The sequence below is a fragment of the Peromyscus maniculatus genome, chromosome 21 (assembly GCF_049852395.1).
Source record: "Peromyscus maniculatus bairdii isolate BWxNUB_F1_BW_parent chromosome 21, HU_Pman_BW_mat_3.1, whole genome shotgun sequence".
Classification (NCBI taxonomy): domain Eukaryota; kingdom Metazoa; phylum Chordata; class Mammalia; order Rodentia; family Cricetidae; genus Peromyscus; species Peromyscus maniculatus.
In genome coordinates this window covers 45,289,772-45,302,258 of record NC_134872.1, presented here as the reverse complement: position 1 = coordinate 45,302,258, position 12,487 = coordinate 45,289,772, and the positions used below count along the sequence as shown (strand labels likewise).

The window sequence follows — 12,487 nt, the reverse complement described above, 5'->3', positions numbered from 1 at the left end:
GTATTTGTAAAACACTTAGAAAATCCCATGAAACACAGGAAGTTGGGTGTCATATGTTCCAGGGTGTATTTGGACACACTTATACTAAAAAGCATCCTTTGCTTATCTGATGTTCAGATTCAACTGGGTTTCTTTGTTTTGTCTGAGACCCCTAGGCAGCAGCCAGGATTGACCCAAACCTTGACCAGTTACTGGTGAGGGTTGGAGGGTCATGAGGCGCCATCCAGTCACACCTAACTGAAAGGAGCGGATATAGTGTAAAAGGTGGTGATGGTGATAGTGCTGGTGGTGGTGGTGGTGCAGTTGTTGGTGGTGGTGTGGAAACAAGTCTCTTCTGGGCACTTACAGCTATCATGGTGACTCTCTTTTTCATTTTTATGAAAACTATTCTATGTGTATGACTCTTTTTCCTGCTGTGTGTCTCTGCACCTTGTACACACCTGGTGCCCAGGGAAGCCAAATCCCCTGGAGCTGGAGTTACAGATGGTTATGAGCTGCCCTGTGGGTGCTGGGAATCAAACCCGGGTCCTCTGAAGGAACAGCCAGTGCTCTTAACCACTGAGCCATCTCTCCAGCCCTGGGACTTTCTTGTAAATTATCCTTTCAGACATCATATTTAATAGTGTTGCTGATGGCGAGTGGAAGGTGGGAATCTAGCTAGTCAGAGAAAGTCTCCATTGAATGATGTGTTTTCTGCTGGGTGCCCACCTCTGGAATGCACTCTTCTGAGACATGGAAGTGATAGACCCAGACTCAGACCCTGGAAGCATGCTGTTGACATCTTATTACCCTTAGGAATGGGGCCCTTAGTATTTTGACATTTTTCTACTAATTTTGGTGTGCGTGTGCGTGTGTGTGTATGTGTGTGTGTGTGTGTGTGTGTGTGTGTGTGTGTGTGTGTGTGTGTTGTGGTGTGCGTATGTATGTGTATGTGCTCACACACACAGATGGAGGCCAGAGGTTGATATTAGGTCTCTACCTAATTATATATAGTTGTGTACTGAGGCAGGAGCTCTCACCTGAAGCCAGAGCTCACCATTTGGCCAGTTTGGATAACTAGCTTGGTTCAGAGGTCCCTGTCTCCACCTTCTGAGTGCTCAGAGTATAGGCAAGCTGCCCCTACCTGCCCAACATTTTTGTGGGTATTGGGGGACTGAACTCTGCCCCTCACACTTGTGAGACAAGCGCTTTACCTGTTGTCTTAGTTCCTTTTCTATTGCAATGCCAAAGCACCAAGGCAACTTAGAAAAGAAAGCATTTCATTTGGGGCTCATGGTTTCAGAGGGCTGGAGTCGGTGACTATCATGGTGGGGAGCATGGGAGCAGGCAGTTAGGCATGGCGCTGGAGCAGTTAGCTGAGAGCTCACGTCTGAAACAACACTCATGAGGCAGGCCAAATCCTCCCCAAACAGTTCTACCAACTGGTGACTAAGCATTCCAATATACGAGCCATTTTCATCCAAACCACCACACACGGAGCCGTCTCCCAGCCAGTTATTCACTGACGGGATTGTTTTAAATACACTCATCACCTTATGTAGGCTGAGTTTAAGTGACATACGCATTTAAGGACTTCTGAATTGATTCTTTCACTGGAAGAAAGTTCACCTAGGTTTTCATCTCTGAGTATCTCACTCTGTTTCCTGTTCCGGTTTGTGTTCAATGCTTCAGTGTTTTCGCCATGAGGTCATCTGGGTCACTCTTACTGTTTCCAATAACTGAAGCTGATAGACTAAAGGCAGATTACAAACAGTGCATCTGGATGAGGAAAGACGTGAGGAATCTGAGGTCTGTATGCAGGTTTAATGATAGCGAGCCGGGGGATGCAGAGTGCAGAATGCCGCGGAGAGACGAGCCGGCCCAGCCTCAGTCTGGCCTTCCTCGAGGGTGACTCTGCTCGTGGCGGTGTTGCTCTGTCTTCAGTGAGTTCTGGAAAAGCTCTGACCCTCTTCACCGCAGCCTCTCAGAGTTGGAAAGCTTGACCATTTGTTACTTCCAAGTTATGCATTAAATTTAGCTCCCTGTGGGGCTGGGGAGGCAGCTCAGGAGGCGAAGCACCTGCCGTGCAAGTGTGAGAAGGGAGTTCAGGTCCCGAGAACCTGTGGAAAGGCCGGACAGCTATGAAGGCCGCCTGTAGCCCAGCACTCGGGAGGTGGAGGCAGGACCTCCAGAGTGAGCTGTCTAGCTTCAGTAGCTGGAATTGGGGGAACTGATGAGCAGGGTTTAGCAAGAAATACTAACTGCAGGAAATGAAGAGTGACTGGGGATTGCATTCGGCATCAGCTTTGGGCCTCAATACACACACACACACACACACACATCACACACACACACATATATCACACACACACACACTATACACACACACTGTGCATACACACACTGTACACACACACACCCTACATGCACACACACACAATACATACCATATATACACACCATACACACACACTATACACATATACCACATATACACACCATATATACATACATACACACACTATAGATACATACATACCATACACACACACCAAACAATACACTATACACACATACATACCATAAACACACACCATGCACACACACATACCTTACATACACATACATACACTACACACACTATACACACACACACACACACACTTACACACACTTATTTTAGTTGACTCTATACAGGATTTCTGACCATTTTAAAAAGATTTAAGGAATGTCCTTCGTGAAATGTACATGCTAGGTTCCCACTCACAGGCTCACGAGTCTTTTTCCTATTGCTTGCTGGGGCATTTATTGACTAATAATCTCATGAAGGCCTGAAGCCCCACACAGTCCAGTTCTAGTGTTAATCCATTAATATCTGTTTAATGAGCTCATCTTTTCTGTTTGCCTGTATTTTTTCTTTGATAAATCAGTGATCGTAGTCACACCATCTAGTAGACATTTAAAAAAATTACATCATTTATTCCCTTATTCATTTATGTGTGTGTATTTGTACATGTGCATGCACATACCAAAACACACATATGTGCCGAAGCACACCATGTGGGTCCTGGGGATCAACCTCGGGTCCCCAGTGTTGGCAGCAGCTCCCTTCCCCACTTAGCTGTCTCCCTGGCCCTCCACGCACCGTTTCCAGTTCTTAATTTATTGGGGAAACTGAGGCTGAAGGAGCTTTGTGTCTTGCCGAAGCTCGCACAGCTTAGTGAGTGGCTCTGAAGCCATGTCCATGCCACAACCACTACACCAACATCTGTCAGCTATTCCAAGTATGAATGTACTTCTGAATTATCGGAAAAGTATTCCAAGCATTTAGCACTTCCGTTTATCTCTCGAATTCAATGAAAGCGACCACTTACACATGAAACTATAAATGTAGACTGCCGGCTCCTAGAAATTCCGTGTTATTCGGTCTCTGGCAAGCCTGTCTTGGATCACAGGCTAGCTGTCAGAATGTAATTTGTCAGCACAGAATGAGCTTCCCATGATAAAAAGAACACACTAATCTTTTCTTAAAAAAAAAAAAAGTTCCCAGTTTCCTTTTACACAGACATCTCTAGGGATTGCCATGGAAACCAGGAAACATTTGCAAAACAAAGTCGGAATATGTAGGACACAAGGTGGAGTGTGCTTTCTTTTCATAGCCAGCCTCTTACAGAAAAGTTATTAAAACTAATTCGTATTTATCCAGAAGCCTTAACTTCTACAATCCTACCACTGTTTTGAATAATACTTGATTATGTCCTGAGGGTGATTTTTTTCCAGTTGAGTGGCTGGGCCAAATGAATATTGTAAAAACGAACAGTGAGTGACCCCACCCCAGGCCCACCCGTAGCTGGTATGACTTGAGCTTTTCCTATCAATTAGTCAAACGTAATTGAAGAAGGTGTGCTGTACCTGCTGCTCAGGCCATCTACTTCCCTCCATGTCCATTGGCATGTTCCTGGGCCAGCCCTGGTCTCCAGCATTCTCTGCCCACACATGGTGGAGTGTCAAGCTGGACTAAAATGTCCCACAGCACTTACAAGCTGCAGTTTCAGGCTGGGTGGATTTGAAATGAACTTCACTAAGGTGGGCAGCAGTGTGAACCTACCACTGAGATGATCAGATGAAGTATGTTAGATGGTTGTCAACTTGACTTATCTGGAATGAACTACAATCCAGAAATGGAGGGCACACTTGGGATCCAGATTTTGAGGCAAGAAGCCACATGTCTTTAATCCAGACCTTGAGGCTGGAAGGCACACCTTTAATCTGGGTCACACCTTCTGCTAGAAGCCTTTATAAGGACAATGGAAGAAGGGAGGGTTTGACTCTGCCTGCTCACCCTCACCTTGTCAGCCCATCCGTTCCTTACTGGCACTGGAGCCCACTTCCCTGCGACTCCAGCACATACAGCAGACCAGCTGAGACATCCAGCCTCGTGGGACTGAGCAGCTACTGGATTCTTGGACTTTCCATTCACAACTAGCCATTGTTGGACTGCATTGTTGGACTCTATGAATTATACAAATTCATAGAGACAGAAAGATTAGATGTTATCTCAAGATGGAGAAGAAAGGAATATAGAGCAATGATTTCCCAAGTACAGAATCTCTGTTTTGTCTGATGGAAAAACCCCACAAATGGACAGTAGTATCAGGACATAATATCGTGAATGTAATAAATCTATACAATTAGTGTAATTAATGAATATCATAAATATAATTATTGAATGAATATTGTGAATGTAATCAATGAATATCACAAATGTAATTAATATCATGAGTATAGTTAATGAATATCATGAGTGTAATTAAAAAATAAATTAAAAGCCAGGCGGTGGTGGCGCATGCCTTTAATCCCAGCACTCAGGAGGCAGAGCCAGGCGGATCGCTGTGTGTTCGAGGCCAGCCTGGGCTACCAAGTGAGCTCCAGGAAAGGCGCAAAACTACACAGAGAAACCCTGTCTCGAAAAACCAAAATAATAATAATAATAGATAATAAATAAATAAATAAATAACAAACAAACAAAAAATAAGCAAAAAAAGTCATTTAAATAAATTCCCATATGGGAATAAATTCTCTCTCTCCATATATACATCTATATCCTGACTAATACAGATTTTGGTACCAGAAGTCGGTACCAGGGACTGGGGTATTGCTGTGATAGCCCTGACCATGTTTTCATTTGGAGGAATTTGGACTTTGATACTTTGAGTTTGGAAAGCAGTGGAATGCTTTAAGCACTGCTTAATGAACCATATTAGTAGGAGCATGGAAGACAGAGTTATTTGACTTTTTGCAGGCTCACTCAAGAGATTTCAGAGAAGAAGAATTTTAGTATGTTGCCTAGAGATCATTCGTGTGACATTTTGGTGAAGAAAGTGACTGCCTTTTGCCCTTGTCTGAAGAGTCTGCCTGAGGCTAAAGTGAAGAATTTTGGATTAATTCCATTGGCAGAAAAAAAAATCTCAAAACAGCCTAATATAGACTCTGTCATGTGGATATTATTGGTAACTCTAATGAAGATTTATAATGAAAAGGAGCAAGCTGAGCAGGGTAAATTACAAAAAGTAAATTTTGAGGAGAAAAAGCACCAAGAAGTGGAATGGAGCTAAATCCTGTGTTCAAGGAGATAAGCAGATTAAGAAATGGAATAAAGTGAGTGGTGACCTCTGGGCAAGATCACACCCAGCTAAATTTCCAACTTGTGAAAAGAAACTAAAGGAAAACTTAGAGCTGGGTGTGGTGGGGCACACCTTTAATCCCCGCACTGGGAAGGCAGAGGCTGGTGGGTCTCTGAGTTTGAGGCCAGCATGGTCTACAAAGCAAGTTTTAGGATAGCTGATCTTAGGCAGTGAAAGACAGAAAGCTGGTGAAGATGTAATTGAACAAGGGGGCCATGTTCCAGCCCCTGAATTCAGCAGAACTTGGCAGCTTCAGCCATGTGGTTCTGGGTTTAGAGTTGAGGATAGAAGAAAGAAGTTATGTAATAGAGCTACTGAGGTCAGGCATGTGTCAGGGGTGTCCCTGAATGGAGGCCTAGTAGAGAGTCCATTGCATGAAGCTGTAAAGTTGAAGCATGGATTGCCTTGGAGAACACAAGATGTTAGAGATGCCAGAGTCATGGGATACCTGCTGAGGAGAGCTGCTAACAGGGAGTGGAACCAGTCCAAGGGAAAGAAGTGTGTTGCAGTCAACAAACCTGTACAGAACTGGAGATCTAAAGAGCATTTTGACATCAGAAATGGAGATGCAGAGTTTGGAGTTTGCCCAGCTGGTTTTTGGTCTTGCTCTGGTCCAGTATTTCCTCACTGTGCTCCCTTCCCTGCATTTCAGAATGGCAGTATCTATCCTGTGCCATTGTATGTTGGAAGTGTGTGATCTGCTTTTTAATTCTGATTTTTTTTCAGGGGGTTACAGTTAAGATATGAATCTCAGAAGAGACCTCGAACTTTGGACATTAAAACATTGCTGAGATAGACTATGGGGACTTTTGAAATTGGACTAAATGCATTTTGCATTATGATATTGTTACAAGCTTATGGGAGTCAGAGAGTGGAATGTGGCAGTTTGAATGTAATTGGCCCCCATCATCTTATACAAAGTGGCACTATTAGGAGATTTGGCTTTGTTGGAGTGGGTGTGGCCTTGTTGGAGGAAGTGTGTCATTGTGGGGCGGGCTTTGAGGTTTCCTGTGTTCAAGATACCACCCAGTGTGTCAGTTGACTTCCTGCTGCCTACAAGATGTAGGACTCTCAGCTCTTCAGCACCTCATCTGCCTACATGCTGCCATGCTCCCCACCATGATGATTGTAGATGTAACGATCTTATTAAATAAGAAACACAGAGCCAAATGCAGAGTTAAAAGCCCAAGAGGTCAGAGCAGTAGCTGAGACTAAAACCACCTTTTCACTCACTACCGCTGCTGTCCTTCTGCTGAGAAAGAGACCTACTTCCTGTAGGTCTTTTATTGACTTTCTGTTCTGCCTTCTCATTGGTTATAAACCCAACCACATGACCTCCTCATCACTGCCCGTCTATACAGACCTCCAGGTCTCTATGGTTGGTTTAAATTGAGATTAAAGGCGTGTGTCTCCAAGCTGGCTATGTCCTTGAACACACAGACTCTGTTTGCCATGTGGTCGGATTAAAGGCATGTGCCACCACCACCCGGCTTCTGCTATGGCTTGCTATTAGCTCTGACCCCCAGGCAACTTTATTTATTAACATACAAATAAAATCACATCAGCACAAATAAAAAAACATCATAGATGATAATGGACTGAACCTCTGAAACTGTAAGCTGCCACCTCAATTAAATGTTTCCCTTATAAAAGTTGCCGTGGTCATGGTGTCTTTTCACAGCAATGGAAACCCTAAGATGGATGAGAATTAGTGTGCAGACCCGTGCATCTGCTCATCAAGACAGCAGAGGTTGAGAGGTAGGAAAGGAAGGAAAGCCTGTTGCACCTTGCATTTTGATGTTTTTTAAAAAAATTTAATTCTTTTTTTCACAAAACGTTTTTATTTATTGTGTGTGTGTGGACATGGTATGTATAAGTGAGAAGACAACTAGCGAAGTTATCTCTCTCTTCCCACCGTGTGGGTCCTGGGCACTGGCCTCTCCTCCCTAGGCTTGGTGGCTCCTAACCCATCAAGCCGTCTCATCCCCCACTCCGCCCTGCAGTAAGGAACATTCACTGAACTTCAAGAGGACCCAGTTTCAGATTCCAGCATCCATGTCAGACAACGCCCAACGGCCTCCAACTCCAGCTGCAGGAGATCCAGTGCCTTCTCTGGGCTCCAAAGACAGTTGTAATCACATGTATATCCCCTCCTACACACACACACACACACACACACACACACACACACACAGAGAGAGAGAGAGAGAGAGAGAGAGAGAGAGAGAGAGAGAGAGAGAGAGAGGAATTTTAAAGATAAATATTTAAAAAATAAGTTGATCCCCATTCACCTGTTTGTCTCCATTTAGACCTAGGACATGAGCAGGGCCAGCTATCAGGAAGTTAGAACAGTTCTTTTCATTTATTATAAATTAATAGGTTAGAATTATATTTGTTTGTATGGTGCCTCATGGGTACAGTATAAAATAATTAGAGTGATTAAATCAACCTAACCAATGTATCAGTCACTTGTATCTCTTTGGATGGGATGTGTGCCCAGTGCTTGCAGCTGGGCACAGTGGCTGATGCTCTGACATCAGGAGTGGAAAGTGCCACCCTCAGGTCACATCACCTCTATTGTTTTCTGAATGTGGGTCCTTGATGAGCTATGAAAGTTGATAACTCCTGAATGCATTCACAGTCGACCTCTGCAGCAGCCTTACACTGCCCTTCTTCACAGGATGAAATTCCCCACAGCTTGTCCTCAGAGAGGGACTTTTGGGACCTACTATGCATCCTCATGCTTGTTGGCCTCATGAGTAAGCATCTTCACTTGCAAAGGATTAATTAACACTTTAGGGGTTGGCATTATTGTGCAGAAGGCAAATAAGCTGGATTCAGAAGCAGCTGTGCCTGTTGGTGAACACATATCAGACAGATTCCAACACTTGTTAAATCTGTGAGCTCCAGACATTTTGGAAGAGGCCACCTTCCAAATATCTAGTCTACCAGCAAAGTTTATGGGGCTGTATAAATTATTTTCCCAAGAGCTACTAAAGTCTTTATATCTAACTCTTTGCTTGAAATAAAACTCAAGATTTATGTGAGTGTGTGGCTCCCAGACCTCTATAGTGAGCTGTGTGACCCAGGGAAATGCAGAGGTGGTTGGGGGAGTGTGTGGAGTGTGTGGAGTGAGTTTATGCCAAAGTTATGGGAGAGGCTACCTCTGGACCTGCCATCTAACAGCATCAGGGTAGTGCAGAAAGAACACGAAGAACAGAGTGGATTTACTGTGCTTGTTAACACCTTGCTGAAGCCCAGAGTTCCTGGTATGGTGTGTGAATCAAATAAGAGGATTTTAATTACAACTGGGCCATTCGAGGGTCAGTAACACAGCCTTACAAGATTCCGAGTGAAATACATACTAGCTACATGGAATTAGCAAACTTCCTTCCATGTTTGAGAGCCCAGACAGAATAAAATACACAGCAGGAGAGATGTATTCAAACCCTGATCTTACTATATATAGTCAGAATAGCATCCTGTGACTCTTGGTTCTCAATAGGCAACTGAGAAGTCTTAGCAAAAGGCCTGTTAATAATTCTACTCTTACCTGTTATGTACATACACTTAGAGTTTGTGTGCTTAATGTATGTCAGACATTTCCTTCTCAGATTTTATATATGACTGGTTGTTGTGCAATATTATTTTAAGATGTGTTACATCTGTTTATGTTATGGGGCATTTGTTTTAATGATGCAAAAAAGATGTGTTATATTCTTTTATGTTGCATTTGTTTAATTCTGTGAAGCTGTGTTACTTTGCCTGCCTAATACACCTGTTTGGTCTAATAAAGAGCTGAACAGCCAATTAGCAAGACACGAGAAAGGATAGGCAGGGATGGTAGAGAGAATAAATTGAAGGAGAAAAAGAGAGAAGAAAAATCAAGGAGCAAGAAAAGGAGGAGAGGAAGACATCAGGGGCCAGTCACCCAGCTACACAGCCAGCAATGGAGTAAGAAAGAATGAAAGATATACAGAAATAGAAAAAGGTAAAAGCCCAGAGGCAAAAGATAGATGGGATCATTTAAGTTAAGAAAAGCTTGCTAGAAACAAGCCAAGCTAAGGCCAGGCATTTATAAGTAGTAATAAGCCTATGTGTGATTTATTTGGGAGCTGGGTGGACTGCCAACAACTGGTATTAGAAATATATATAGTGCAATTAAATTGTGTTTTTAAAATATTTATTATATTTTTTAAATTGTGTGTGTGTGTGTGTGTGTGTGTGTGTGTGTGTGTGTCTGAGCATAGTTATATATGTGTGAGTCCAGGTGTCCATGGAGGCCAGCATAAGATGTTGCATCCCCTGAGTTGGAGTTACAGGCAGTTGTGGGCTGCCCCATGTGGATGCTGGGAATCAAACTCCAACTCTGATTCTCTGCAAAGCTCTAAGTGCTCTTAATTGCTGAGCCATCTCTCCAGCCCTTGGATTGTGATAGCATGGTTTGACTGATAGTGTAATTTGAATTCTGTCTCATCTAGCCTAGCCTAGTGGTATTACATGAAGTATACACTAAGATCTACAGTGTCCATTAAAATAAGCCGAGTGCTATGGTGCAGGCACTCTTAGAATGTTAATATGGACACACTCATTGTTCCAGGATGCAGTCTTCTAGACATAAAGATCAAGTCCCAGAGTTTGCTCTGATCTCTAAAATTCTCATCTCTAATTAAACCTAGCAGAAGGAGGTCATTTTTACCATGAAACTTGCTAACAACAATAACAGTAAAGGAAAAAGAGAAAGGGGGAAAAGCCATTTCCAGTGAACCAAGGAAATAGCTATAACCTCAAGCTGTGAGAGACCCTGCCAAATCCTATGAAACTTGAATTATGGTGAGTGAGGGTGCTAAGCGCCAACACATGTATCTTTCAACCTCAGGCAGGATAGAGTTTCTCCTAAAGAAAGGGCCACAATTCTGAAACACAAATCCAATGATCTTCTGGTTAGGGTGATGAGGTCTGAGAGGGAAGGAGAGTCTGGGCATATAATATAGATATTCATGCGGCCTGATGGAAGGTGGGGCCAAACAGAAACCTTAAATGCAGGCCATCTGAAGGTCAGTGGTCTAGGTCATGCCAAAATAGAAGTCTTTGGTGAGTGGGGCTCAAAAAGACAGTGATTTAAGGGGCTTTGCACGAGCTCTTCCAGACTCATTACTGCAGGCTGTTGGCGAAGCTATGCTAGTAAGGTTAAGGATGTAACAGTACAGTGTGGACTAATGCTTTCAACCCACAATCCTAGTGTGGATATTTCCTTACTCACCCATGAATAATCAGAAAGGAAACAGCCTCAGGCCTCTGCCTGCGTAGTGAAGCAGGGGTTGGTGCCTTCATTGAAAAGCTGATTCCATGAAGGAGCTCAGGGTGGGTTTGTCATCTCAACTATATCCCCTACATTCAATCTTTATTTTTTAAAAATGGCTCAAATTTATTGAGGAGTTGAAAGAAAATAAGTGCAAGACCTAGTCAAGAAAACTGGAACTCGGAGGAAAGTGAAAGAAAATAAATAACCGTGAACAGATGAATGTGCCATTGGGAAGTAGAAAAGAGGAGAGGAGGCGGGAGAGGAGGCGGGAGAGGCGCTCGAGTGCTGGGTACCCAGCTCACAGCTGCCGCCGAGCCAGTGAGATTGGCCTGTCAGCCCGAGGAGGAAGGCTTTCTGACTTTAAGGTCTGAAATTATGGTGCTATTTATTAACTTGCCCTGACGGCACAACATGGTACATGCATCATCTTCACAAAATGATAACTCATTATCTCCTCGTAAAACCCAAATGTAGCACGGCCTTTTAGTAAGACAACAATGCTTATTAGAGTTGTAAATGTCATCAGTGTTCCTGCGAGGATTCAAAGCAATTTACAATTTTAGAACACAAATCCATCTGAACAATAATCACAGAAAAAAAGTACCTTTCAGAAAGTAAACCGGACTCAAAAGAAGAAAGATGAGGTGGTAGGTAATTGGGCTGGGTTAATTGTTGTCATTGAAGACACACTTAGCTCTGCTTCTTCAGGCAGACTATAAAAACAAGGGGCATATTTGGACATCTGGGGTTATATACATTTTTGTTCAGAGAGCATGCTCACCAGGGCAGTGAATTGTAGGTAGAATGTGTGGATGTTTTGAAGTGTCCGTGTGACAAGAAGGGTCGTGTCTTGCCTGTAACTTTGAAAAACAACACAAAAACATTATTTCTACTTGTCAGTCCTGTTGTGATGTCTGAGAGCTTATTAACCTTAGCTGAAGGTATCAGCCAGGACCCAACCCTCTGAGGATCAGAACAGGGCCTTCAGGGAGGGTCATTTGATTGCAAAGAGCATAGGAATTCTGGGAAGTCTGACAGGATAGTGGTGCAGCCCAGCAATGGCCAGCTACTGGACCACTGTAGCAGGTGGACAGCACTGGATGGAGACGCTGGCAGAAGGTCTGTGGTCATGAGATGGGGGAATACCAGGGCATTTCTCCGTCTGCCTTCCCTGCTAGACGCCATCTCCAAGGGCGCTTACAAACTGCTGCCTTTAGAGCTCAGCTTCTCAGTGATGCAGGAGAAAGGAAGAAGAAATGAATGAGATGAATAGGTCAGCTTCTCTCTCAGTGATACAGGAGAAAGGAAGAAATGAATGAGATGAAGAGGTCTAGCTGTTGTCTTGTTACATCTGTTTCTTTGAGGATCTGAGGTGTAGCCTTGACACATTGCTCATCAAGAATTCAGGAAAACTGGTCAAGGTGGGCGCTTAGCACACAGGAACTGTTCATTGTCAGTTGTCGTGAGACTGACCTGGGTCTGTTCCATGCTCTGTGTCTGAGCTGAGCATCTTCTTAGG

General features: G+C 43.6%; 1 protein-coding gene across 3 annotated transcripts in view; it reads left to right on the top strand.

Annotated features, from left to right (window-relative positions):
* Kif6 (kinesin family member 6) overlaps positions 1-12,487 on the top strand; it is a 323,542-nt gene that overhangs the window by 71,762 nt on the left and 239,293 nt on the right. The window lies entirely within an intron of this gene.